Source organism: Mirounga angustirostris, unplaced genomic scaffold (assembly GCF_029215605.1).
Source record: "Mirounga angustirostris isolate CCGP_5_RB_7025 unplaced genomic scaffold, mMirAng1.0.hap1 SCAF_13, whole genome shotgun sequence".
NCBI lineage: Eukaryota > Metazoa > Chordata > Mammalia > Carnivora > Phocidae > Mirounga > Mirounga angustirostris.
This window is the reverse complement of record NW_026991721.1, coordinates 21,624,098-21,649,149: the sequence shown is the minus strand read 5'-3', so window position 1 is coordinate 21,649,149 and position 25,052 is coordinate 21,624,098. Positions and strand designations below refer to the sequence as shown.

The window sequence follows — 25,052 nt, the reverse complement described above, 5'->3', positions numbered from 1 at the left end:
TAAAGGATATAGAAACTAAAAAAAAAAAAAAAAATAGAACAGATCAGTGAAACCAGGAGCTGGTTCTTTGAAAAAAATCATTAACATTGATAAACCTCTAGCCAGATTTAAGAAAAAAAGAGAAAGAACTAAAATAAATAAAATCACAAATGAGAAAGGGGAAATAACCAACACCATAGAAATATAAACAATTATAAGAGAAGATTATGAAAAAGTATGCCAACAAAATGGACAACCTAGAAGAAAATGGATAAATTCCTAGAAACATGTACTAAAACTGAAACAGGAAGAACTAGAAAATTTGAACAGACCAATAACCAGCAAAAAAATTGAATCAGTAATCATAAAACTCCTAACAAACAAAAGTCTAGGACCAGGTGGCCTCACAGATGAATTCTACCAAATATTTAAAGAAGAGTTAGTACCTATCCTCCTCAAACTATTCCAAAAATTTTTTTAAAAGGAAAGAAAACTTCCAAATTCATTCTGTGAAGCCAGCATTACTGTGATATTAAACCTGGATAAAGACACCACTAAAAAAGAGAACTACAGGTCAATATCCCTAATGAACATAGATGCAAAAATCCTCAATAAAGTCCTAGCAAACTGAATTCAACAACAGATTAAAAAAATCATTCACCATGATCGAGTGGGATTTTTTCCTGAGTTGCTAGGGTGGTTCAATATTCACAAATCAATGAATGTGATACATCACATCAATAAGAGAAAGGATAAGAACCATATGATCATTCCAGTAGACACAGAAAAAGCATTTGACAAGTATAACATCTATTCGTGATAAGAACCCTCAACAAAGTAGGTTTAGAGGGAATATACCACAACATCATAAAGGCCACATATGAAAAAACCCACAGCTAATGTCATCTTCAATGGGGAAAAACTGAGAGCTTTTCCCCTATGGTCAGGAATAAGAAAATGATGTCCACTTTCACCACTTTTATTCAACATAGTACTGGAAGTCCTAGCCACAGCAGTCAGACAACAAAAATAAATAAAATTCATCCAGATCTTCAAGGAAGAAATAAAACTTTCATTATTTCCAAATGACATGACATCATGAAAGATTCCACCAAAAAACTGCTAGAACTGATAAATGAATTCTGTAAAATCGCAGGATACAAAGTCAACATACAGAAATCTGTTGCACTTCTATATACCAATACTGAACCAGCAGAAAGAGAAATTAAGAAAACGATACCATTTACAATTGCACCAAAAATGAAAAGATACTTAGGAATGAACCTAACCAAAGAGGTGAAAGGCCTGTACTCTGAAAACTATAGAACACTGATGAAAGGAATTGAAGTTGACACAAAGAAATGGAAAGACATTCCATACTCATGGATTGGAAGAACAAATATTATTAAAATGTCTCTACTACCAAAGCCATCCACACATTTAATGCAATCCGTATCAAAATACCAACAGCATTTTGCACAGAATTAGAACAAACAATTCTAAAATTTGTATGGAACCACAAAAGACCCTGAATAGCCAAAGTAATCTTGAAAAAGGAAAGCAAAGCTGGAGGCATCACAATTACAGACTTCAAGTTGTATTACAAAGCTGTAGTGATTGAGACAGTATGATACTGGCACAAAAAATGGACAGATAGATCAATGGAACAGAGTAGAAAACCCAGAAATAAACCCACAACTATATGGTCAATTCATCTTTGACAAAGCAGGAAAAATATCCAATGGGAAAAGGACAGTCTCTTCAATAAATGGTGTTGGGAGAAGCGGATAGCAACATGTAAAAGAAAGAAACTGGTCCACTTTCTTACACCATACACAGAAATAAATTGAAATGGATTAAAGACCTAAATGTGAGACCTGAAACCATAAAAACCCTAGAAGAGAACGCAGGCAGTAACCTCTTTGACATCAGCTATAGCAAGTTTTTTCTAGATATGTCTCCTGAGGCAAGGGAAAGAAAAGCAAAAATAAACTATTGGGATTACATCAAAATGAAAAGCTTCTACACAACAAGGGAAACAATCAACAAAACCAAGAGACAACCTATGGAATGGAAGAAGATATTTGCAAATGACATATCTGAGGAAGGGTTAGTGTCCAAGATATATAAAGAACTTATAAAACTCAACACCCAAAAAACAAATAATCCAGTTAGAAAATGGGCAGAAGACATGGATAGACATTTCTCCAGAGAAGACATACAAATGGCCGACAGATACACAAAATATGTTTGTCATCATTTACCATCAGGGAAATAAAAATCAAAACTATGGTGTGATATCATCTCACACCCATCAGAATGGTTAAAATCAACAACATAAGAAACGCAGGTGTTTCTGAGGATGTGGAGAAAAAGGAGCAGTTGTGCATCGTTGATGGGAATGCAAACTGGTGCAGCCACTGTGGAAAATGGTATGGAGGTTCCTCAAAAAGTTAAAAATAGAACTACCCTATGATCCAACAATCAAACTACTGGGTATTTATCCAAAGAATACAAAAGCACTAATTCAAAGAGATACATGCACCACTATGTTTATAGCAGCATTACTTACAATAGCCCAGATATGGAAGCAGCCCAAGTGTTCAACTATTGATGAACAAATAAAGAAGAGGTGGTATATATACAAACAATGGGATATTATTCAGCCATAAAAAAGGAATGAAATCTTGCCATTTGCAACCACATGGATGGACCTAGAGAGTATAAGGCTAAGTAAAATAAGTCAGTCAGAGAAAGACAAATACCATATGATTTCACTCATATGTAGAATTTAAGAAACAAAACAAATGAGCAAAGGGACAAAAAAGGGAGAGAGAGAGAGAGAAGGAAATCAAGAAACAAACTCTTAATTAGAGAGAACAAACTGATGGTTACCAGAAGGGAGGGAAGTTGGGAGGAAGGGTTAAATTGGTGTTGGGGATTAAGGATTGCCCTTGTCATAATGTGCACTGGTTGATGTATGGGATTGTTGAATCACTGTATTGTACATCTAAAACTAATATAACACAGTATGTTAACTAACTGGAATTAAAATAAAAATTAAAAAAAAAAGTGTGGTGCGTATTGTGGGCAGGGAGAGCAAGATGTTGGAAAGTCGGAAAGTCAGAAAGTCTTCATTAATAAGGTAGTATTTGAATACAGACTTGAAGTATATGTGTGTGTTGGGGTCAGTGTTAGTCCTGAAACTGAGAAATATAAACTGTTAAAGATAGAGGGACAACCAACACAGAATAACCCAAATAGTACACATCATGTTCAAGGAACATCAAAGTGGTCAGTGTTGCTGGTGTTCAGCTTCAAGATAAAAATAATTATAGTAATAATAAACTTTAAAAAATTTTAAAACATAGAACAAAGTAGAAGAAGTAAAGAGAAAATACAATGCAGATGAAATGGAGCTATCTGGCTAATATGGTCATTTTGACTTTAACTTTGAAATGAGGAGCCATTGTAGTGTTGTGAGGAGTGGAATGGTAAGACAACCTACCTTTTAAATCACTCAGGATGCTGTGTGTGAGGGAGTGGATGGTAACGGTGGAATCTAGGAAACTCACAAAGAAGCTAGCAATAGAAAGTCAAAGTCAGAATTTATTTTGAAGGAAGAGCCAACAGGAGTTTTCCAGACATTAGATGTGAGAGGAAAGGGAAAGATGATCCCATGGTTGTTGGTGGGAGCAAATATAAGATTGCATTGCATCGGATGGTTTGGGAAGCCTGAGAGTAGACAAGTTTTGAAGGGGAGTAAATCAAGACTTAAATTTGAAATGCCTGGTTGACATCTCAGTGGAAAAATCAAGTAGGCAGTTTGATACGTGACTTTGAAGTTTAGGAGGGAGCTAAGATATATAGAGACTTAAGAGGTTTTTTGCACATGGATGGTATTTTAACATGGGATAATGAATTATGTCAACAGGAGAGTAAAGATGGACAAGATACCAAACACTAAGCTCTGTGTTACTGTAATTTAAGATGTTAGAGAGAAGTGGAAGAACCAGCAAAGGATACTGAAAATAGCAGTCAGGAGGAAGGAGGGAAACCAAACCTGAATGCTGACCTGTGTCTTCAGGAAAGAGAAGATCAAGGCAGAGGTAGTGAGCAATTATGTCACATGATACTGATCAGCCAACTAAGATAAGGATTGTGAATGGACTAAACATCCAGGAAGAGCTACTGTGTAAACTCCAGTAAACAAAATAAAAACCTGACCACCAGATGCTTTCACCAAAATAACATATGAAAAAGAAATATGGAAAAATAAAAATTGTTGACATCCCAATGTGTGGAGATTATTTTCCTTATTTTTCTTAATAAATTTTCTCCATTATCATTATAGAAATTTTGACAAAAGGAAAGTATTTATATTCTTCCAATGAGCATCAAGTTAAAATGCCCATGGTGATGGATGTATCTGTGCTAGCCATTTTGAAAACTACCGGCATACTTTCTTGCTTCAAGCGCTCTGTTTTCAGGATATTTTCCAAATCCTTTAACAGTGCTCATGATCCCCTCCATGATTCCAGCTCCTCAGCTCTCACCACTGCCTTTGTCACATTTTATGGATGAAGACGCACAAAAAACCTGTATTTTGCTAGCTGAACTTGCCTTATTCTCTAAATTGCTTCACAAAAACTTCTGCTTTCACAATCAGCTTAATAGCTCCCTGTTAGCAGTTTTGTTACCACTTCCTCCTGGAAAACTCCTCTGAACTGCAAAATTAGTTTAAGTTTTGTCACAGGTTCAAAACTAGGGAAACCTTTCCTTCTCCAGGAATCCTTACAGGTAGCAACATTTCTTCTAAAACTCTCAAAATAAAAACATTCTGACTGCATTTCCTTTAACGGAATATGAGGCAACTCAACCATCCTCCTATGGGAAAATAACTCCAATGCAGTGGCTGCTTTTAAGGAGACTCAGAGTAACTTACTCTTCTAAAATAAAGTGCAGAGGTGATTCTAAAGAGAGTATTTTCTTTTCCTCCACCTCTCTCATTAGGGGGATGGACAGGAAAAACCATGACCACTTCACTAAGAAGAGCCATGCACCCACCCACAGAATCAAGAAAGAGCTATCAATCTCATCAGTGTCTGGGCCAGGTAAGATGTCCCCTGTTCACAGTTTCTGCCAAAAACAATGCAGATGGGATCACAGGAGAGACTCCCTTCTTTTTTTTTTAACTTTTTTATTGTTATGTTAATCCCCATACATTACATCATTAGTTTTAGATGAAGTGTTCCATGATTCATTGTTTGTGCATAGCACCCAGTGCTCCATGCAGAACGTGCCCTCCTCAATACCCATCACCAGGCTAACCCATCCTCCCACCCCCCTCCCCTCTAAAACCCTCAGTTTGTTTCTCAGAGTCCATCGTCTCTCATGGTTCGCCTACCCCTCCGATTTCCCCCCTTCATTCTTCCCCTCCTGCTATCTTCTTCTTTTTTTTTTTTTTTCTTAACGTATATTGCATTATTTGTTTCAGAGGTACAGATCTGAGATTCAATAGTCTTGCACAATTCACAGCGCTTACCAGAGCACATACCCTCCCCAGTGTCTATCACCCAGTCACCCCATCCCTCCCACCGGAGAGACTCCCTTCTACTAGAACATCCGATCATACCCATTTCATTCACTCTAAATATGACAACAAAAGGGTATGTTTCTGTTGTTCATCTTTACATCCTGAGACATCAGCACCTTGCATTAAACACAGAAGTAGCTCAAGAGACATCTCTTGAATGTATCATCAATACATCTGGAATGCTGTTCAGCCCATTCATTTCAAAGAAGTTTTTAGACAAACCCGGTTTCACATTCAAGTCCTATAATTCATGTCGATGATCACATCTAGGCTGGGAAAGAACAGTGCCGCCCAAGATGGTGGAGTCCCGGCATCAGGAGTGCCTCCGTGGGCCACTCTGGGAATGCTCTTAAGTGAAACGAACATTGCAAGCGGGCAGGTTTGCATTGTGCCAGCCGCACTGCACAGGGAAAAATTATATAGCCCATTACCAACCGGTTCCAGGTGCTTGCTGAAGTTGTTTTCGCCTCTTTGTTTCCCTAGCATCAGTACACAATAGACCTCGTACTACCCCTTTTTGAAATCCCCCAGCCTTCCTGCTATCCCCTAAAACTAAAACACACTCCCCCTTTTAGTGTGATTTTTTTTTTTTTTTTTTTTACTGTTAATCATTATGGGGAAATAGATGGGAGGGAAACTGAAATACCAAAAATATGAGGAAGTTACAAAGCTGACAAAGTTTTCATATTAGTGAGCCCTCCACTAGTTCCTAACTCACTCTGAGGTGGTAAATGAAAGCCCCTTTGCCTCTTGTCCGCGTTTATTCCTGAAAGTTGTACTTCTCATGCAGCACTTTCACCCACTCTTTCCCCCTGGGTTTTGGGCTTCCTGTGGGCAAGTGTTGGTATTCCCAGTGCTTAGCACAGGGCCTGGCACATAGGGCTAACATATATTGAGTACATATATTGGGAACAAGTGGGTGGGAACTTGTCTCTCAACTACCTTTGGGAAAATCAGCAGTATTTATTTTCTTGTCTGTATATGAGAAACTGCAATGTGGAATGTTTATGCAAGGACTCTTAGAACCTGGACTTTGAGAATAAACATTCATTTGTAAGTAATAAGGTTTTCAGTGATACAGATGTTATTTCAATTATAATTTCATCTGAATATGGAATGCTGTTCCTGAAAAATACTGAAAATTTTAAAAGCATTTAAAGTTAATGTATGTTTAATTTACAATTTATGTAAAACTTAGGGATTATAAATTCTACCTATTGAGTGATCACCACTTTTATTTTTAAAGAAAAAAAATCCTATCTACCTTAAGAAAAAACAGCCAACAGTAAGTACAATACAATATGTACTTTGACTTTGGGTAATAATTGTAGAACTATAGTTATTTTTTATGGCTGTAGAACTATAGTTATTTTTATCCGTCTTTTCATATTTATTTATTTTCCAATTGTTCTATAATGAAAATGCATTACTTTCAATGTTATTGCAAAATTGTCCTCAAGTTGACATTTGAGGCATCTTCACTTTGCATTGTTTAAAATGTTGCAGAATTTTTATGAGAGATTTTAAGAGAATATCTCCCTTTTTGCCTTCAAGCAATAATTTTTAAAGAAAGAAATTATATAGAAATAAAGTAATTATATGGATTAAAAAAAAACATCTTGCTTTCACTTTTATCTCTGTATAAGACTGAATACCAAAATGGCTTTATGAATTAACATAAAATTGCTACAAATTTCAGAAATGCCTTTTCTCATTATCTCCCTGAGACATCTGTCAATATTTGTCTGTTAACAGACTAAGCAATCAGCCTTAGTAAATAAAATATCAGAGCCAAATACATATACCCTTTCAACAATTAAAGGGATGCTTAGGGATAGGATATTAGCATGACGATTATCAGATATCCTACTTACACCAATTTTTCCTTCACAAAAATTAATAGTAGTGAAACTGGCCAAAGAGTAATGATATTCTGTAGGTTCCCCCCAACCTGCCATTGTCCAACCACCGCATTGCTGGTATCTGTGAGATACTTAAGTAGAAGCTAATGCCAGAACAAATAGGGCTCCAGTTTATAAAACGAAGACAAAAGTCAAGGTTAGTTGCTGATAATCTACTAAAGCAATGCTGTTATTCACATGGAAGCCAAAATTGCTGAAATGACTGCTTTGTTGCTAGTTATTAAGGGGATTACAGAGCCTAATGGCCTTTGACTTACTAGTTGTATAAACTTGAGGAGGTTACTTGAATTATTTGAAACACATGAAAAGCATCTATCGAATGGGGTTATATGATATACTTCATTTAAATTGGCATGCAAGGGCGCCTGGGTGGCTCAGTTGGTTAAGCGACTGCCTTCGGCTCAGGTCATGATCCTGGAGTCCCGGGATCGAGTCCCGCATCCGGCTCCCTGCTTGGCAGGGAGTCTGCTTCTCCCTCTGACCCTCCCCCCTCTCATGTGCTCTCTCTCTCTCATTCTCTCTCTCTCTCAAATAAATAAACAAAATCTTTAAATAAATAAATAAATTGGCATGCGAATTTTGAGATAAAATATGTGAATTACTCTGTATAATATGCAACACTAAATAGACTTTGAATGCATCTTAGATCAGTTATGAGTAGTTAGAGAAACGTAAACAAATGAAAGGCACTCAGTAAATAACCAGGTTCTTAAAAATAATAGTTTTGTGTTGATATTATAACACAATGATTATTTTAATCAAATTCTGAAATGACCTCAGCATTTCAGACAAATCTGTAGGTACACGCAGCTGTGAATTTGGACGTGTTCATTTTAGCCCTGGCTATACTCCTGAATGATGTGAAGTTTCTGAAATGTTTTTCTTTCTCTAGGAAGGACATTATATATATATATATATATATATATAAATATAAATATATATATATTTATATATATATATAAAATGGTGGTGGTCAGGGGAAACACAAAATACAAAATCCAATACAGTACAATAAAAAGAGAATGACTCTACAATAAAAGAATTGTGATAAAATTCTACCTACCAGCTTGTATTACTCTTTTGAGTAATACAAACTTTATCTGAAAATTAGGAAAAATAGTATCAACTTCAAATAGTTTTCAAGAAGTAAACGAATGGATGGCAACCAGTCATAGCTTCTATGATGAAAAGCTGTATATAAAGTCTCTGTAAATGTGACTAGCAATAGGTTCAATTCAAGGTCATTTCTTGGGAGAACTTGTGCAGAGCTTTTACTGTAAAATAAAATGTCAGTTCTATCTATACAATACTTTCCAAGGGGAACAACAAAAACTTTTCAGATTGTTAAATATGAAGGCTCTTTCTCATATACTAGATGAAGCAATGGTTAAATAGTGACAAAAAGACTAAATTTAGTATCATGTTAAAAAAAAAATCAAGAATATGAGAGAAATTTTCCCAGCTTGTTTCTTTGGTATCGCCAATTGCATATAAATAGGACAATTTAAAGCAAGATCAGGATGATACTAAGTCGTAGCTTTTTACAATGTGAATAATGTGTAGGTAATTGTCATTGGAGTATATAGAGTAAGATTATGAACTTGGATCCTAGATTCTGAGGTCATATTCTATCCCTTCTATTAACTATGTTTGATCTCTTCATATTTTCTCAAATGTACGATGAAGCTCTCATCCAGTTCCCACTATCCTGAATCCTATACTTCACAGAAGTGAGGAGGCAGCAGTCATGTGAAACCAACTATTAGACTGTTCTCAGGCAGAGAACCTCAACACAGAGTTGAGCTATAAATTCTTCATGGACATGTCATCAGTTTGGGATAAAACTATAAAATTTAAGTTTTGCTCCATGTTCAACTATCAGATCTATATCAGATTATGCAGTGTATTGGAGCCTAGGAAGCAATTTTTTGACAAAAATAAGAAGGCTGGAATCAGTCCAGTAGTAGAGGTTGAACACAAACTCAGAATGACATCATGTTCATTAGCCACTCCTAGTGGCTGTGCCAAGGTAACATGGCATCAGAAATACGGACTAATATGTGTTTTGATAACTTGGAATCCTGTTAAAACATAGATTCTTCTTCAGTAGGTCTGGGTTTTATGTGTCTAGCAAATGCCCAGGTTGTGTCCAAGCCAGAAAACACTTCAAATAGGATGAGTCTAGGTTAGTGCTGTCCGCTAGCACTCTGTGAAGTGGAACTGTCTATATTTGTTCTGTATTTGTCCAATATGGTAGCCACTAGCACATATGGCTGTTAACCTTTTGAAAAGGGTCTCATGCAACTGAAGAACTGAATTTAAATTTATTTTGATCTAAATGTAAATAGCAGTGCGACGTTGGTGGTGGTTGGTTATTGGGCAGCACAGGTCTAAGTAATCCAAGTAATTTGTCTTGATGATATAAGAGGCCGTATTCAAAGCAATAAAATTATCTTCCCAAACAGCAACTCAGGGTTATAATTATTGACTTAGTGTTGATTTGTGTATATCCGTCATTCAAATGTAGGACCACAAATGCACCAACCAAAAAGGTAAGATAGTACTGGAGATCAGTATGGGGCAATCATTAGCTTCTGTGTTTTCAAATCTACTATGCCACTTACGAGCTGTGTGATCTTGAGTATTTAACTACTTTGTGCCTCAATTTCCTCATTTGTAAAAGGGGATAATAATAATAACGTTGTGAGAATTGAATTAGTTAATATTTATAAGGCACGACAACAGTGTCTGATACTAACCTATACAACACGGTTGTTGTTATAAATCGTACTCCACATTTTATACAAAAATATCAGTTTCAGAGAAATTAAACACATAAATGTCAAAGCTAATTTGTTTTATTTAATTTGGCATCATTTGTACACTGCATAGATGCACAGATCTTAAATGTATAGTTAGGTAAATTTTGGCAAGTATATCACCCCAGAAAGTTCCTTCAGGCATGTTCCCAGACTAAACCTCCTAGCAACCACAACCTTTATTTCTATTACTAGAGATTAGTTTTGCATGTTCTAGAAGAACATATAAATGAAATTATATGTGCTCATTCTTGCTTTTGTGACTCCAAAGAATATTTTTAGGGCCTATCCCCTGCGGAGTGGTACTCTATTTTATGACTATACCACAGTCTGTTTCTCCATTCTCATGTTGATGTACAGTTGAGATGTTTGGTTAATAATGAATAAAACTGCTATAACCATTTGGTACAAGCCTTTTATAGACATTCATTTTCATTTCCTTTTGATAAATACCTAGGAGTAGAATTGCTGGGTCATAGGGGGAGATGTATGTTTAACAAAATTTTAAATAGGCCAAAGTGTTTATCAAAGTGCTGGGTGACAATTTCCCCACAGACATCTTACCAAGTCTTGAGAGCAGAGGTGACTGACTGCCTTTGTTCTTCTTTTTTTTTTTTTAAATTTAATTTATTTATTTGAGAGAGAGAGAGAACATGAGTGGGGGAAGAGGGAGAGGGAGAGGGAGAAGCAGACTCCCCACTGATCAGGGAGCCTGATGCGGGGCTCAATCCCAAGACCCTGAGATCATGACCTGAGCTGAAGGCAGAAGCTTAACTGACTGATTCACCCAGGAGCCCCTGACGGCCTTTGTTCTGGATTACTGTGTTAATATTGCATATTGAAAAGCCTTAGAAAATAGAGCTAGTGTCCACCTCTGGACCAAAGGGTAGGTTTGCTTCCTGTCCAGTATAACAAAGAAAATGTCTCCCTCCAGAGAAAATATCTCACTCCCCATTATTTAAGATTCAGGTTCCCTAAGCTCAGGGTTTCTTTCTTCCAACATAACCTGCACGTGCAGGTATCACCTGACTCTCTTCATCGCTCTATGGGAACTGGGGCTTAAAACATTGGCACAAATGGTAATATGCTGGCTCATTGATCTGACCTGGCTGTCTTATATTTTCTTCTAATGTCTATGAAACCCTGGCAGACTTAGCTGGGACCTCGTAAGTAGGGTAAAATCTAAACCCTTCACAGTTCTCGATAGTTTCGTAGCAAGGATGAGATGTTGACAAGGAGTACATTGCTGGAAAAGGAAAGATGAAGTGTTTTATGAGGCTTTAGGGAGGTACAATGGAATCAGCAGCAAACACGTTGATCACATTGTATGGCTATCAGGTGTGTTTAAATGGAGGCATTGGTGAGATGTTTGCAGGCTGAGTTCTAGAAAGTAAGTTAAAGACAACCGTCTAAATGGTGCCCTGATTGCTGCTAATCCTCCTGCAGGTAGGGTGACTTCTCACCAAGCTGGGAATCATTCTCAAGTCCATCCATTATAACAGTTAGTACAAAGATTTTTATTAGATGGCAGAAACCCTCAGATGCCCACCTCCACTTCAGGCTGTATTTACAAAGACACACACCTGTACCGTTAGTGAAAGGAGGCTATTCTCAGCTGCCCTGGGCATAAACCAGGGCAGTTATTAAATCTTCAGCTGGTTCCTAGGAAGATGAGGGGTTTGGAGGTGTATACTGCTTGTTCAGGAAAAATGGCAAGAGCTGAGCGTCCTCTGCAGGCTACCATGCCAACTGGAGAGCCACCCAGACATGAATAAGAAAGGTCTCGGAGATGTTATTTGCTTTTCCAGTGGGTCCTGGCTACTATAGTAAAGCTTTGGCTCTCTGAGAGAGATTTCCCTGAGACAGGGAAAAACATCAAAACAAAAGCAAAACAAAACAAAACAAAAAACAACCTTTGGGAAACCGTAAACGAGGCACTGACAAGTATACATGCTTCAACTGTCCTAGATTGGGTTTATAAGGCTGATAAAATGACCCTTTGGCAAATGGGCCAAAGTAATGTTATTTGTGGTTCCGCTGCTCATATACTATTTCTGTTGTTTTGCAATTGTACTATGAATGCTTGTAAAGTCGAGGGGGGATTTGTTTGTTCAGGGACTGTGGCATGTAGCAAAGTGCTAGTGAGGGACATGAGTCACTCCTCAGTCTGTCCCCTTGTCCTCATGCTGCCGGTGCAATAGAAACAATATAGTAACTGAGGAAGAGAAAGAGAAATCACAGCCTTGACTAAGGTCCTAGTGCATCACAGGTAGTAGGAGATGCAAGACCGCAATGCTACACCCTGTAGAGTCCATTGTAAAGCCAACAGGAGTTGGCATTTTCCACAACAAAACCAACTGGATTCCATTCTTGCTCCTGTATTCCCAGTTCTTGTAGATATTGTGACCGTCACCAAATCGATTGCATGAACTAATGCTCTTAGTATGTTGCCTTAGACATTGCCAACAATTTTTTTCTATCCCGAAGGCACCCAAGAACCAAGACTAATTTGCATTCATGTGGCAAAGCTTCTAATATACATTTGCAGTACTCTGCAGGGTTATCTATACTTCTGCCATTCCCCACCTGTGGCTGGGTCAGGATTTCGTGTGAATGTCTACATTCTGTGGTGAGAAGCTTTCACTTTATACATGATGCCCTGTTTATTGGCAAGTCAGAACCCTCATGCCCAAAGGTCCTGACTGCAGTCCTCCGTCAGCAGGAGTGGTTGATAAACCTGACAAAATTCAGGGGCCCACTTACCAAGTGAAGTCGCTCGGCACTATGTGGGTAGAGTCACAATTCTCAGTTCCTCTGGCTGTCAGGGGAAATTGCTTTCTCTTCATCCAACAAGATTACCAAAAAGGGGACCCAGCACTTCATCAGACTTTTAGGTTTTGGAGACAGTATGCCTCCTGTAGGCATTCTACTTGGTCTCTTATATATTGGCCAACCTCCAATCAGCATCGGGTGTCATCCCTTATCGAGATACCTCCTTTGGGCTTTGGACTCATCACCTCTCTGATGCTGCTACAGGGTACATCCCCTTTGGAAACTAGCCATTAGATGGCTGTTGTGCTTCTGTTGACATGAATGCTCGACGCAGGAGGCCTCAAGACTCTTCAGCCTGATAATCCCTTTTTGGTGTGGCTTAACTCAGACTTAAGGACTATCAGGATGGAAGGGTCCACTGAAACTCACGTGTAAAGTAGAAATGGCATATTCACGAGTACAGTGTTTTTGGCCCCTTCGGCATCTTGGCTTTACATGGAAAAAAAAAAAAAAGGCAGCTATTCCTTTTGGGGGAACTTTGTCCTTCTTTCTACTGCCTGAAGCAAATCTGCTGGCTCAGTGGGACCCTGGGTTCACAGAGGTTCTACTAAATGCCTGAACCTGTTTCACGGATAGCTCATCTAAACTGAAATGCAGTGGCATCTGCTGGGATATTGCACCTGTTCAAACTCAGCACCAGCTATGCAGAACTGAAAATGGACATGGTTGCTCTGCTCAGTGGACAGAACTCAAGGTCATATATCTGACCAGTACTCCCCTTGATGAACTTCGTTATATTTTTACCTATACTTGGACTATTGCTAGTTGCTTAGCACAGACAAGCAATTTAGAAATACTATGCTTTATATGTCTTTATTATTTTTATTATTATTTAATCATTTTAACATTACCTTTCCTCTGTAGTTAGTACTTTATGAGTTCTAAGAAATTTTTGCCTACTCCCAAATCATGAAGATATTATCCTATTTTTTCTAGAAACCGTATAGCTTTAGCTTTTATGTTTACCTCTGTGACACATCTCAAAATAATTGTTTTACAATGTAAGACATTACATAGGGGTCAAAGGTTTTGTTTTTATTATTTATTTTTTAATATGACGTCATCTCAACACTATTGGTTGAAGAGATTTCCTTTCCCCATCGAATTGCTGTACTGACCTTGATGAAAACCAAGTAATAGTTAATTTTTAAAGAATTATTATATTTTTGTAAGTAGGATTTCTTAATCAAGATACAAAAGGATCTAACCACAAAAAGAAAATGCTCATGCATTTAAAAAAAAACTTAAAACTTCCATTTGTCAAAAGTGCATTAAAGAAAATATAGATAAAAAAAAAAGAAAATATAGATAAACCATTAATCAGAGAAGATAGACCTGATATAGCTACAGATCTAGATATGGGTATATGCTTCCTCAAATAAATAAGAATGGCATGAACAACTCAATAAAAACGCACTCAGAAATTAGCAAGCCATTTATAGAAGAGAAAATATTAATGGCCAATGAACACATATTTATATTAATAACCATTTTATATCCATTCATTTGGAAAACTTAAGACAATGCAAAAAATTAGTGAGCATATGGATTTATTAAAAACTGACAGTTGATACAACAATTTAGAAAACAATTCGGCATTCTTTTAAATGTAAATATTCAAATATCCTCTGACCTTGTTATTTTGCTCCCAAGTATATATGCAAAGACATTTTGGTACTTGTGTCCTATGAGATATATATAAAGATATCCATAACATCATTGTTCATAATAGCAATACATATGGAAATGGCACAAGTGTCTTTGACAGGAGAAATAATAAAGTGTGATATATTCTTAATAGAATATTACACAGCAGCGAATATTATTAAATTAATGTTCCATGCAAAATATGAGTGAATTTTAATGTCATAAGGCAAAATAAAAAAAGCAGGTTACATAAGACTACATATTTTTTTTAAGAAAGCAAAACCAAGAAATATGTGTGTATAATAAAAATACATTAAAAAGCAAGCTAATGTCAAATTAAGGACACATGTTACCACTTGGTGGTGGCAGGTGGATAAGAGAAAGAGACATAAATATCTAGATTCAAGTTGTTGGTAATGTTTTAACTCGAGGCACAATAATTTCACCAATATTGTTCTCGCTTCGGCAGCACATATACTAAAACTGGAACGATACAGAGAAGATTAGCAAGACCCCTGCGCAAGAATAACTTCACAAATATCCATTATACTGTTTAAAATAGTTATGCAAATAAACGTATATTTAAATATATAAATTTAAAATGATATTTGAATAAATATACATTCAAATTAAAAATTAAAAAGGTATGCATGCGATTTAATTATGACAGTGCCTTATGATCTGAGGATAATAATTGAATTCTGTGTTCGTGTTCCCTCTGTGAAAACACACACACAAAAATACAAGCATGTGAATACACAGGTTGAAGCCACTGGGAAAGCAAAAGTCAAAATCTCATCCTTGTATCATATTCTGTATTCTTCATTACTGAAATATTTAAAGTGACCTGTAAATGACCTGCATGTTGAATATCAATAGGAGTATGGCTACTAAGTTTCCGCAACTAATCTTTAAAGCAGCACGTAGGCGGCAAGACTTTTGAGTTTGTGCTTCCATGTGGATCATCCCCTTTATGAAACATTCTACCACAGCATGGCCAAAACTTCCCAAGAGAGTAAAGAATATTTTTATTTTATCATCCAGGGTATGCTCGTCTTAATCCTGGATGTTTGAACACCCTGAATCTCCACATGTTCTGCACAAATGATTTTAGACATTAGTAAATCATAACTACCCTGTTAGGTCTCAAACTTGTCATGGATGCTGTTACGTTTGACCTGTGAGAGAAGCAAGGGCAGCAGAGAGGATTATAGCAACATAAAAGTAGATGCCTTGCAATGTTTCCATTTGTAGCACATTCTGACTAGTAAATAACAGGAAAAAAGATGAATATCCAAATAGATAGTGACAACTTGATCAAAAGAGGAAAAAAAAAATGGAGTCATGTACAACAGGCTTAATCAGGTTAATTAGAAACTGGGTTGCATCTTGGACCTGGGAATACTCATCAACGGGCTGTCATCTGAAGAAGGATTAGCCTCACTTAGCCTAAGGAGTGTGGCAGGTGTGTTGCATGTGGCTAGATTGTCTCATCCCAGCTCTCTGGGAAGAAGCTGTCACCGAGTTGCAGTTCAGCAGGCTGCCACTGCACATGCTGAAAAATGCCTGGTGTCCCTGTTCCTCCAATGTCCAGAAGCATCATTGTGCGGTGGAAGTCTGGGTGGGGATGCAACGCAAGAAGGAGGGGAGAGGTAAACAAGGGAAAAGGGAGAATAACAGCCAGGAGAAAATGTAGAGAAAGGAAATAAGAGAAGAAATGAGGGGAGCTAAAGAGCAATGGGAATAAAGAAAGCGAAGGAAAACAACAGACATTGTGGAAGGAGTTTGTCCAAAATCAAAACGAATGCATAAATCAACAACGTGGGACTGCAGCACTAGCCTCGCTTTAAGGAATGCCATCTAGTGAAGGGATTTTGATATAATTTGAATCGAAATGTTGCCATAGGTTCTTTTTTTCTTTATTTCTTCCCTCTCCTCTTCACTTTCTCTTTCCCTCCACCTCCTTCTCCTGCTCCAAACCTCTTCTTCTTCCTCCTCCTCCTTCTACTAAATATGTGTACTCTTTACAAGTGTCCTTGAACCAAAAACCCTTCCTTAAGCTGCAAAACCCACACATTTCAACTTGCCATAGACAAATGATGGGAAAAATGGAATGGCATGAAATACGTTGATTTCTTTTCAAGTACCATGTATCCCTTTGGAGGATAGGAGGTGGTTCAGTCTCTGTGTCTGCCTCACCTTAAGATGCATAATGAGTATGGGAATAAGAGTCTTGAAGGGAGACATGTGACTTATAAAAAAAATAGAAAAGGTAATAGAAAAACATTTTTCAATTGTATTGAGCACAAGAGCACAATGAGGAAAAGATACCTTTGCTTTAAGGGACACTGAGGGTATTTTTTTTTTAAGATTATATTTATTTATTTGACAGAGAAAGACACAGCGAGAGAGGGGACACAAGCAGGGGGAGTGGAAAAGGGAGAAGCAGGCTTCCCGCAGAGCAGGGAGCCTGATGCGGGGCTTGATCCCAGGACCCTGGGACCATGACCTGAGCCAAAGGCAGACGCTTAACGACTGAGCCACCCAGGCGCCCCGGGTATTTTTTTTTTTTTAATTGCTGTGGATTTATGACTTTGTCCTTTGAATTATTCCTTTCTTTTTACTTTTTAATTTGGTTAGCTATTTACATCCTGATACACTTCCACTAACACAAAATACACTCAACAAACACACACACACACCCCTAATAGATGAGAGGGCCCATGGAGGAAAATTTTATTTTTTGACTCATCTTCTAGCTTCCCATTTACATGTAATATAATAGATATAGTCACACACTAGATTTCATAAATTAGATGTATAAGTCTAGTATACCTCCCAAATAACTCAGCTTACTTATATTATACAACTATAAAGTTTTGAACTAAAATCTAAAATATTTTAAGTCATAAACAATTTATTTCTTTTATTTCCACTCCCATATTATATCTCTTCTCTCATTCTCTCCCATATGGTTATGTTACATATTTTGGTAAACTAAATACTCAGGATTTTTATTAAATATATTAAATTAGAAAGTTTATTAAGTATTAGAGTTATTAAAGTAGCCATTTTCGAGAGTTAAACATTATGATTGTCATTTCCCTTATAAATCTCCACTTATTTGTCTTTTGTTATTCATATACTTACCTTTTTAGATCTCATTAGCAATTTGGCCTAAACTCTTCAATAAATCTGAAAAAAAATCAGAATATGGTTGATTATACAATTGAATAGATAGCTTCCTATTTATTTAATTGATGCCATTTCTCATAGAATTCACAGTGCACCAGTTCCAATCTCTATGTTCATTTCAAAGATATAGCAAAAGGTATTGTACTCATAAAATGAGAACATAATGTTATAACAAAAGAAATAATCAGAGGATATGAATGAACTCATGGGAGACAGATATTTAACATTCAATAGAAGAGCTGGAATAGACCAGCTCTTAAATATGGATTTAAGCATCATATTTAGAAATGACATTATTGGGATCAGAAAAAAGTACTTAATGGGACGTCTGGGTGGCTCAGTCGGTTAAGCGTCTGCCTTCAACTCAGGTCATGATCCCAGGGTCCTGGGATCGATTCCTGCATCAGGCTCCCTGCTCAGCCGGAGCCTGCTTCTCCCTCTACCTGCTTCCCCTGCTTGTGCTTGCTCTCTCTCTGTCTGACAAATAAATAAATAAAACCTTAAAAAAAGAAAAAAAGTACTTAAATTCTACCAGAAAATAAGGACAAACACTAAATGAAAAACAGTGAGTAATCAATGAGCATCTTCCCTAGACCATGTATTAAACAACTTGCTGGTTTATCACTTCACGCAGTCACTCCCAGAAACCAACAGAATGGATGTGAAGAAGCCTTAATTCTAATAAAACATACCTTGAAATATGCGACTCTTTTATACCTTCACTGATTTCCTTTTTTTTATGTATAGAACTAAGCTTCTCAGTGAGTTTGCAATTCAGTTTTGGGAGACAGACATGTTATCACACTGTGTGAGTGCTAGAATAGGTGTGTACACAGTGCTTTGGGGGCAGAAATGAAAAATGAAATCCTCAGTCTGAGCTCATGGGGGGATGAGAATACATAAAGAGAGAGGGGTTTCCTGAATGGGCTGATCCCTGTGTTAAAATCCAAAGAATGAACAGCAGTTATCCTAGTGGAACACAGTGAGAAAAGGTTTTCCTAGGCATTGATATTTCTGTCTACACCTAGTGGAACACAGTGGGAGAAGGTTTTCCTAGGCATTGATGTTTCCGTCTGCACCTCTCACTGAGTTGCAGTGGTAGATGGAGGGCATTGGATGTATCCGTGGACAGATGCTGAAAAATCAGTGGAGCTCATCACAAGTTTGGACAATACAGACTGTCACATAATTGATAAAAATTGTTTATTTGATGAATCTGACCAGCTCAAGAATGTGTGACTAATGTTATGCCAGGAGATTGGCAGGAAAACAAGACATCTACCCTAGGAAAGAGGTGGGAAATGACTTTCCACATTTCCAGAAATATGACATGCCTTCTCAAGTCGCTGAATTCTCATTATCCACCTGACAGTCTCCCAGCACTAATGCACCTGTTGGAAGAACGTGGATGAGGACTTTTTCTAAGGACTAAAAGAGACTGTCACTTATCAAAGAGAAGCTAAACAAATGGTCTGAAACCATTAGAAGAGGTTGTGCATTCCTATATAAACACTTTCAGGAGATATAGACTGCGTTTTTACAAAATATCTATACAGCAGAGGGTCTTAAGTGTTTTATTTTACAGTGATATAAAACAAATAATTTATCATTTTAGGAAGCTTCATGGAGACTGCAACATTGTAATTCATTGCCTCCATACTTGAGACTTTGTAAAATTAGAGGTAAGGGCACAGAAGGCTGTGTAAATGGAAAAATCTTCCACTAGATTGTTTTGTACGTTCCCTACATGTTTGACCTAAGCACTGAATTAAAAAGGATCTCAGAAATGGCATTTCATAACTGACTCAAAAACTCGGGCTAAGAAGTGGAAAAGTTATATTAATTACCATTCCTGGTTGAGAGTGACTTTGAGGAGATGTTTACACTTGACGAGATGAGAAGTGTATGCTCTGACCTGCAGAGAGATTAGAGATGTGGTCAAGAATAGACAAAAGGAATTTCAATGTCAAAAAACCTCAAATGCAATACAAAGTGAGCACATAGAAAATCATTACAACTAAGAACAAAAGGCACAGCTATTAATGTAAAGAGTTGCAAAATAAATATAAGATTATGCACCCAAACCTGCCATCATCAGGGGCACTACCAGCTGTCAGATAACTAGAAGCAGAAAGGTCAAATAATTATATATCTTCATAAAATGAGATTTCAAGTGCACTTTGAATTCACAATGGAGCATCCTCAATCAATAACAATATCAAATTTTAAGAAAGGTGCAGAAGGAGCAATTCCATAATTACAGTATAAGTGATATAATTATTTCAACTATTTCAGTAGTCTTTGCCAAATGAGAACAGGAAAAATAACATTTCCTTAGAATAGAAACTAGGATTTATGAGAAAGTTCCCAAGTGTGTAATTCACAATAAGATTCATTCAGATACTATGGAGAGTTCAAATAAAATTCCATGTTTTGAAGGCTTTGTTTTTTGTTTGTTTGTTTGTTTTAAGAACACCCTCAGGTGGGGCGCCTGGGTGGCTCAGTTGTTAAGCGTCTGCCTTCGGCTCAGGTCATGATTCCAGGGTCCTGGGATCGAGCCCCACATCGGGCTCCCTGCTCAGCGGGAAGCCTGCTTCTCCCTCTCCCACTCCCCCTTCTTGTGTTCCCTCTCTCTGTGTCAGATAAATAAATAAAATCTTTAAAAAAAAAAAAAGAAGAACACCCTCAGGGTCTGAATGCTAATTTTACCCCAACTCTAAAAAAATACAATATACAATATTCTAAATTTATAAATGCTAAGCCAGCATAGCCTTCTTCACAAAAAGAAACACTATTTATTGTTTTAAGTTTTTATTTAGATTCCAGTTAGTTAACATACAGTGTAATGTTAAAGTGTACAGTTTAATGATTCAACACTTACATGCAACACCTGGTGCTTGTTGTGAAGAAACGTCATTTAAAGGTACTCAAGGGCACTTTTAAATAGCAGATGCTTAGTGAATTTTGTGTTTATGTCTAGAGATTTTATCATTGGCAGAAAGACTTGGGGAAGGAATTAATATTTTGATTATCTTTCACATGCCTATAGTTTTATGCACATTATCCATGTAACATTTTGACAAGGTGATCATCCTTGTCTTGTTTTACAGGTAAGAACCTGAACACAGATTACTTACAACTAAAAGCAATAAATAGAGATAACAAAGGATGCTTTGGATTCAGGAGACCTGGGCTTCATCCGGTTCTGTCACCCTCTAGCTGTGTAACCCTGTGCAAGTTACTGAAAGTTTTTCTGTGACCAAATTTTCTCAGGGACAGTAGCACCTAGATTTAATGTCCAGGTGGCTTTAATTTATAGAAACTACCTAAGATGGTGCTAGGCATTAATATCCAATTAAAAAATGGCTATTTTTTTAATTCCAATTTTTCTAATTTTGGTGTATATAGCAAGAAGTAAAAATCTCATGCTTTCTTCCTTATTTTGTTACCAGATTCCAAAATAAGGTTTTGCATTTTTTTTTTAAGACTTATTTATTTGAAGAGGGCTGGGAGGGGCAGAGGGAGAGAATCTCAGTCAGACGCCCCAATGAGTGGGGATCCCAACGTGGGGCTTGGTCTCACAAACCATGAGATCATGACCTGAGCAGAAACCGAGAGTTGGAAGCTTAACTGACTGAGCCACCCAGGCACTCCCCAAAACAAAATTTTTAACATATACAAGGTTGAAAGTAGCCTGTATACTTATAATCCACAAAAATTGGACATAGGAGTCAGTAAGAGAAAATTAATTTGATATCTGATATCTATCATATCACATTTTCTGACTTTAATGAAATCACTAACATTTTAAGGAAATTTCCTTGAGGAAGGCTCAAATATTCTGTTTTGAAAAAGACATGAATATTGCTAAATACTGTCATTGAAACAGATGAGTTTTAAATATTAGACTGCCTTTCTTCGGGGTGTCATTTAAATAATAATACAAATAATCCCTATGTCCAGTTTAATTGTAGATGTGTTCCATAAAACCTCCCCAGATGCTCTTCCTTATAAAGATGAAATGTCATATTAGGATTTTTTTTAAAGATTTTATTTATTTATTTGACAGAGGGAGACACTGCGAGAGAGGGAACACAAGCAGGGGGAGAGGGAGAGGGAGAGGGAGAAGCAGGCTTACCACAGAGCAGGGAGCCTGATGCGGGGCTCGATCCCAGGACTCTGGGATCATGACCTGAGCCGAAGGCAGACGCTTAACGACTGAGCCACCCAGGTGCCCCGATATTGGTTTTTTTTTTTAAAGTTAATTCCAGTTAACATAGTGTTATATTAGTTTCAGGTGTATAATATAGTGATACAACAATTCCATACATTATCCGGTGCTCATCACAAGTGTCATATTGTTTTAGAGACACACTTAATATTCTTCAGCAAGATCTTGTCCTGAAATGGTTCATTAGATACCTCTTTTATAAATTGGAAGCAAGAAGATGTGAATGATTTTTTTCAAAATGTTGACTTTACCATGGCATTCAAAGCCTTCCAAAGACTATCTCCTCCAACCTACCCATCCATTGCTTCTCTCTTGCCTTCCCTGATAAAGCTCTTTGTTCCTCTAATATGTTTTGTTCATTAATAAGTAAATATGCCTTTGCTCTCCTACCTTTCTACTCTTCTTTCCTGGATGGTCTGTTCCTTCCTCATTCTCTACCCTGATACACAAACTTAGACCTGATCCTGCTAGCTCCTGATTATGTTAGCCTGATTCCTCCACCCTGCTCCATGGACTACCTTTGGAAAATGTCATGTCTCTTTTTTTCCCCCCCCTGGAGCTATGATAATCACCTTAATGTCTACCAGACTGTTATGCTGAAAATTTTTAAAGGTACATTTAACACTTCCCATGATCTTTTTCGTAGCCATCATTGGAATTTATGTTATTAACTCGTATTCCTAGAAATGATAAACTTTTTTTCCAATCTCATTAGAATAAAACAAGTCAGTTTACCTATTTAATTCCACACAGGTAGTTTGTGACAAACTCGGAACAAGAAACTTTCCTGGAGATTAATCGTCCACTTCTACTCCCAGTGATGAGATGTTGCTCTGTCTTATGGTGTCACCCCAAATAGATTATAATGTATCACTTTTTTTGTTTGGATTCTTTACAAGACTGGCTCATTTGTTGCATTTTTGTCAACTAGTGGTTGATGGAACTGAGCACATAAAATTTGTGGAACAGCTGTAAAATCCACTTGCACTGTGATTTTGAATAATATATTGGTATACTTCCTGGAAATACTGAGGCAACATTTTCTAGGCCTACAGATAGAAAGAAATGGAATTGCTTCAGAATTCTATTTATATCTTGATCACATGTTTTCCCAAGACAACTGGGAGCTATAAAATAAATTGGACAAGTATGGATGTAAAACCTTGAGTAAGTTTCTGGTTTCCCAAAACCATGTCGTAGCACAAAATTGTTCTGTTTTCTAATAAAAAATACGATCCTCTGAAAGGAGGATGTGTGGGGCTTCTCATATCTTTCTTTGCTCAGACCTAATCACATTACAAAATGAGCATCTGGCTATTGACATTGTAGTCTGCAAATATACAAGCAGGCTTTTTTTCCACTCAGTTTTTCATAAGCACTTGATATTACGTTATCCTTTTTGCATGAAATCTGTGTTAGATAGGAAGAATGAATCAAATAATAAAAACTCAATATGGAATCTCTCTATCATTTTATGTTTTCAAAAATGGTATTCCTTCACAACCTCAGGAGAGAGAGATTATTTTTATAGATGTCAATGGCTTATACACTGGAAGCCTCTGTGAGTAAAGTAGTATCTGTGTGTACAGTATGGTACTAAGATTTAGCTCCCTTAAATCAAGGAGTTACCTGAGTACATCAGCTGATACTGCTTGATGAATCAATGTAAAAATCAATTAAAACTAAAATTGTAGGGGCGCCAGGTTGGCTCAGTTGGTTAAGTGTCTGCCTTCAGCTTAGGTCATGATCCCAGGGTCCTGGGATGGAGCCCAACATTGGGCTCCTTGCCCAGTGTTGGAGTCTGCTTCTCCCTCTCCCTCTGCCCCTTCCCCTGCTCATGCTTTCTTGTTCTTTCTCAAATAAATAAATAAATATAATCTTTTAAAAAAACAACCCCCCCCTAAAATTTGAGTAGGATAAACAAAAATTTTGGATTAAAAAATTTTCTATTTATCTTTGCCTTATTAACTTGTAGAAGACAGCCAGTATCAGGATTCAGAAATCCAAATATTTGCAAAAGATAAATAATTATGAGATTATTTTTTGGAATAACATCAAAATGGGAGATGAGGAAACTTGATGGTGAAAATTTCCCCTACAAATTTCACAGGGCCAAAGATTTTAGACAACTTAGATAAATTGAGATGAACATTCACTTTACTCAATATAGTAGAACTTTCTGCTGTTTTTTACTCTTATGATCTTTATAACTGTTCATACTTTAATAATGGTATATGGTAAATGTGAGAAGCTTTCTCTCCACTTATTGTTTTTCAAATGTTTTCTTTCCCCCTTGGGAATTTTTGAGGTATATAAAATACTTGCTAAATATGACAATCTGCCATTACTTTCAAGTAATTAATTTGGGGAGATTTTTATTAGGAAGATATTAATGCATTGCCTATTTTTACAGAGGCTCAGCTTATACGAAAGAAAAACTTCTCAATTAAAATGCCATCCTTTTGGCATATGTATATAGATAGACGATAGATGATAGATAGATAGATAGATAGATAGATAGATAGATAGATAGATACCGTGAATTCCTACTTTTCTGGGATTTCTGGATGTAGCTAACATCTGTTCCTAAAGATATTGAGGTGGAAGTATATTGTTCATTAAAACCAAAAATGTCAGATTTATAGCCAATATTTGCTTAATCCTGTTACATATTAGGAGTGATTTAGCTGTAATTAACAGGATATCTAAAGAACAATGGTTTATAAATACAGGCAATTCATTAATCTAATTATATGATTTATTATCTAACTTAATTAGACAATTCCTTATCTAATGTAACAAAAAATCTGAAATATCACATCACTTGATCA

At 36.8% G+C, this 25,052-nt stretch overlaps 1 non-coding gene across 1 annotated transcript; it reads left to right on the top strand.

Annotated features, from left to right (window-relative positions):
* Positions 1-15,248: 15,248 nt before the first annotated feature.
* LOC123858078 (U6 spliceosomal RNA) lies at positions 15,249-15,351 on the top strand. Its single transcript, XR_006794040.1, has one exon. It is a non-coding gene; the product is annotated as a U6 spliceosomal RNA (small nuclear RNA).
* Positions 15,352-25,052: the final 9,701 nt, after the last annotated feature.